This window comes from Opisthorchis viverrini (genome assembly GCF_000715545.1).
Source record: "Opisthorchis viverrini unplaced genomic scaffold opera_v5_7, whole genome shotgun sequence".
Taxonomy (NCBI): Eukaryota; Metazoa; Platyhelminthes; class Trematoda; order Opisthorchiida; family Opisthorchiidae; genus Opisthorchis; species Opisthorchis viverrini.
This window is the reverse complement of record NW_008751663.1, coordinates 2,534,063-2,539,625: the sequence shown is the minus strand read 5'-3', so window position 1 is coordinate 2,539,625 and position 5,563 is coordinate 2,534,063.

The following is a 5,563-nucleotide window of genomic DNA, read 5'->3' as shown; positions in this document are numbered from 1 at the left end:
GCATGATTGTTGGCGTCGCATACATAGTTTGCGCCAATCGGCGTCGCAGAACCACGTGAGTCACTGTTCCACTATTTTGGTTGGACCAGTCAATCGCACATCCGATTGGCGAGCAGCACTGCGTGGGTGAATCGCATATGAAGATCACGTTACGTTGATTGGCCACACAAGACGTCGGAGGCAATCTCCGAGGCTTCTGCCGTTTCACGACAGCCTGTGTATTTTTGCATGCGGTTGATGCTCCGCTGCCCGAAATTCGGTAGGGGGCTGCGCACTGCCGTTTCACTCGTGCTACAGCTTGAAATGCAACAGCGAAGTCAATCCATGAGTAGGGTGTTTGCTGAAAATTACCTACTGGATTCTTCGATAGCCTGATTTCGGACAGGTAGACCAGGTAAATTTAAAAAAATACATTATCAGTCAATTCAATTTCAACCTAACTTACAACCTTACTTAACCTAACGGGACACCCAGTCACCTGCCACCCACCTGGGAAGAGCTGCACTTTTTACACACATTACCAACTATCATCCACAGGCCACTGTAATTAGCAGCAAATTTAACCTGCAACCGTTTGTTTTGTTAGCAATATATCAGGTATGGTACTAAGAGATATGTTGCTTGGATTATCTCCTGGTGGTCTCCGAAAATTGTCAATGGTAGTCGCATCCATTGGAACAAAATTCACTCCAGTTACCCTCTGGTCTCCCTCTAATCACCGGCCGGCTTAGCTGGGTGACCTTGTGTTAACTGAGCTACCGACTCATTACAAAATTCCTGATGACAAGGATTTCAGAGGGACATATTTGTTAAATGATGATTTTGGAGTAAAATTCAACCGAAACCACTCTATTCTGTACGTCATCCCGCCATCTCCATTCCGTCTTGTGGTTCTCGGCCTTATTGAGCGGTTTAGAACCGACTTAACATATTTCGGATGCTAGTAGAAGTTCTAGTGACACGCTTTCTTCGGGATAAGTGGCGCACTACAAAACATATTTGGTTAACGTTCTCCTCCATTACTCACTCAAGGTATCACCTTGTGCTAGCCAGTGAGGTGGACAAGTTGTGGTATGTTTGGCGGGATACTTGGCTCTATACCATGAAGTCTGAACGCAGAAAGTACAACGGTGTATCACCTAGAACAGACCAATCCAACTGTGAATAGAAGTGTACCGTAAGGAAACATGCGGGTGGAAAATCAATCTCAAGCAGAAGTTACCAAACCGAACTAACCTCGTGCAGAAAAAGCCAATCATATGAGAGCACAAGCCGTCTACAGGCTGTCTGCATCTGCTCATGCGCACAGGCTGCTCCAAAGACCGTGCAAGACGATAAGGGTCGTCAGTCCTTACGGTTAACCAGTTTGCTCATGAGGTGAGAAACATGCGGGTGGAAAATCAATCTCAAGCAGAATTAACCAAACCGAACTAAACTCGTGCAGAGAGCACAAACTGTCTACAGACGTGTGAGTTTAGGAAAGAGAAAAATGCACAGATAGCCTGCTTTCAATTCCCACTCTGTCGTTTTCCATAAGTAACGTAACCCGGATAAGACCCCTTACTACAGTCGATCCAGCAAGACCGTTTTCACCGTGCTCTTCGACATTTCACCTCAATTATTTTGCGTAATCTGATTGACAAGCAGTGCAACTTGCTCAAAGTCTGCTGAATCCTCTAATCAGCGATGTGCGCGGGGAAAAGTTGGCGTCCAAGTTTCGATCACTTTTGACCCGTCATAAATAGGGGTGTTCTTGCGCTTGTCTGTCCTAAGTAACTGCGTTATTCCAAGTCATGTTAACTTTTTGACGCGGCCCTCTTCCAAGACGCCCTTCTTCTGAAGCGCTGTTGTATAGACAGCATATCAACCCGCTATCCTAGCACAATATGGACCTAGGAGTAAAAACACCATTAAGTTTTTAAAAATTGAAAGACAGGTGCACCCGGATGACGTACGCGTATGAGCGACCGAAGTGAGTTTTGTCAAATTCATTCTCGCCGTTAATCAGTCGAAAATAATTGACCTCTGAGTTTGGTCTTACAATGAACAGACACTAGGCGAGGTAGGCTTACCTGAATGTGACTTATCCTTTCCGCAAGAGTGGTACTGTACACTGCCATCGAAAACTTAGTGGTGTTTAACAGTCCAGCGTCTGGATGCGATAAATAGAATACGCTTCATCGTTAATTGTATGAATATTTGAAATCTGAATATGTAATGAACGGCTTCTTTGATAACTAAAACATTCACTACTGAAAGCATTCCTGGTGTGACGACCAAATTTCGCCACAACACGATCAATATAAAGAGAGTGGGATGCATCATCAAGTATGCGTTTGAAAAGACTTAAGAACAGAGAGAAAATTGTAAGTCCGTGAACATTCGGCAAATGATTGTGGGAAACCTCATCGAGATCAGCTCATGTTTTTTCGTATGAATCTTCTTTAACGGAACTGGAAAACAAGTAGACAATACAGAACAATCTTAAAAGCACACGTGAGTACAACTTTGAAAACAGAACTACGGGTAAATCAGGCGAACGGAATACACCGGGATATTTATAACCATTCGCGTTCGGAAACAGGTGTTCACATTTGAAGGAGAACTCGAACGAGCTTTTCAGAAGGGTGAAAACAGAATGACAATCAGAATATTCTATTTTCAGGTAGTTCAATGGATTCCAAGAGGTGAAAATTTTGCAAATGAACTTTCAAATCGTAGAAGGCATAAGTTTACTAGTATACGGAATAAAGCTGAGTAAAGATTGCATTTCCAAGGTTTGTGGTAGAATGATTGGGAATAACTGATAACAAAACGGTACCCTGAAGTACGTTAGCCTTAGAGATAGGAGAAGAGTGTCTTTAAAGTGTCGTTGTGCAATGCAATCGAAAATAAATTGAATGTTTTCTTCATAAAGGAAACTACTCACAAGGTTGCTGAAAACTCTTCGACAGCCCACCACCGGTTTCGCCCTTCTTGGGGCTCATCAGGTAGGCACAGTCCCCGGGTTTCCGTCAACCTTATGTTCAACTAGAACCCAAATTGGACTCTTTTCGAGAAATACACTCATTTTCAAATCAATTTGGTTTTCACGAATATCATAAACTAGAGATTCATTTGTGTCTCTCGTGAAAACCAAATCGATTTGCAAATGAGTGTATTTCTTGAATGTTTTCTTCTTTGTTGGGGGGAAGGAGAGGCGTTACTTGCTTATTCGGGGGAAACTCAGAATCTTACATGTGAAGGAAAGTTTCACTGTACTGAAAACATAAACGTGTGCGAGAATCCGAAGCAATCCCACACTAAACGAACCCGGTGTTAGTAGCTTCCGGAGAGTAGTAGTCTATACAACGAACTCCGATTAGTACCTTCCCGATGAGTGGTCGTTTCTGACAAATGCTTCCATATCAGGGCGTCACAATCAGGCATTTCTGCTTTTTTTTAAATTGGCAACCGCTATTATGTATCAATGCGAAAGGGGCTCAGATTTACTCGATTAGTCATCGTCCCGGAAAAGTTCTGTAAACAATCTGTGGATGTGTTGTTCGGTTCTGACATCAAAGCACCTAAGAATGAAACAAATTGTTGAGTTTTAAGTTGAACAGTGGGTGATGAGCCAGATCAGTGTTAGGTTGTTTCTAAAAATTGTTTTCCTTCTTTGGACTACTAAGTGTTATAGGTGGCTAGCCTAACCTGTTTTCGCAGCGACGTCTGATAGCTCAGATGTACTTTCTATCTTGAAGGAACATTTGGTTAGTCATATTTTCTAAGGACCTTCTGTTATTCAGGTCACATGAGCCAGAATTGCATTCCATTCCATCAAACGCGCTGAGGACACGAAGGAAGTTTGTGATCGAATGAAGAGAAATTCGAATTTGGTGATGTGGCAAAAACGGGTCTGACGTACGCAGTTAAGGAATGATATACTCTATATTGTTCGTTGTCTTCACAACTTATCCACACAAGCTCAGAGATTTAAAAAAAAACAGAAGGATCACGAAAAACCGCCCAAGATACCAAAACTGAGAATCAAGAATATGCTTCTCGCTCCTGGCTCCACGTGATTATCATCCGGTGTGTGGGTTGATTTACAGGATAACCTGATATCACTTGCCAAGCTGTGACAAAACCGCCTACTTGACGGAAGAACGAGTCAGCACATGCGAAACCGACGTGCAGGGGAAGGGTGTGGTAGCAGTTTTCCACTTATACTGTATATTGTGTTAGCCGAACGACGAGCAGAGAATGTTCGGAGCCAAAACCAGGGTTTACCATACAGACTTACCATTTGTACGTTAAGAATGCGATACCAATATCTGTTGCTTTTCCGGGGCATTTGCAGAGTAGTAAGTGAAGCCGGATATTCCTTGGCAGCACGATTTGGGATGAACCAATTTTTCGTTCATTAATAAACTGCTGTGGTTGATATATTATTAGAGCAGTTGTATTTTAGACTAGGACACTCTATGCTTTAGCTTGTATCTGCGGTCAATGTGGCTTGAATACCAAGATCATGACGTGGTGTGATGCTCTTTGTTAGCCAAGCGGTCCGGCGGGCTGGGAAGCGACAGGATATCGACCTTTCGGAATGCGGATTTCGGCAAACCTGAGAAAAGATTGTCAGAATGATATCGGCTTACTAATCGTGAACACACGTGACTCCGTAGACAGCTATCACACCCTCTTCACATGTCATCATATATTAGGATGCGAGTAATCGATTAGAAAGTGCACGATGCGTCTGATTTTGAGCACACTTGACCGTCCTCTGTGGGTTGGTTGTCGGAAAGTTGAGTTCAACATTTTTGCATTGTATCCTGTGGAATCCAAGTGCGAAAGACCTTGCTGACAGCCCCGTAGGAATCGCATTATAGTAGTCAAGTATCTTTGTGTGGACCAAACGTGGCAAGCATCTGAAACGAATGTAACTACCATTAAACTAGGGTGTTGATAATTGTGCCTCCCTGTAAATTTGTTTGACTAATCTCTAGATTCTCAGAGAAGTCTTTCTGCTTGGATGTTACTACATACGATTTCCCGAAAGGAGAGTTTGCAGAATACAACATTTTTGTCACGAATGGGGGTTCTTTCTCTCTCTGTCTCGTCCCAACTTACAAGCGCATACTCGAGCGGAAAGACAGGCCTTCAGCATACCATCCCACCATATTGCCTAATATAGGTGATTTTCAAGCATTGTGTCAAATAGTTGGACAAGTTTACCATCAAAAAGGTGAAAATGAACTGAACAGCCGAAAAAACAGAAAAAAATGTTGATGCATTTCTAAACGTTCATAATAAAGTTAGGGTGAACTAAGGGAGGCTGGATAAATCTGAATAACTCGGTAGAGGTTAATCAGAATGGAATAAAAGTTTGTTCAACTTTTGAAGTCAGTCCTACAGAGCTGAAAAGCTGTGGCAGCCGATTATGTTCAGAACACAGCTGTGAGAATGGGGCGAGGCAACTGCGCTGCAGGTGCGTGATAGGAGATGCTCATGAAACCCCGGTTAAAATTACGCTCAGTGAACAATCTTGACAGCCTAATAGCCGCCTTCAGTTTTTTTG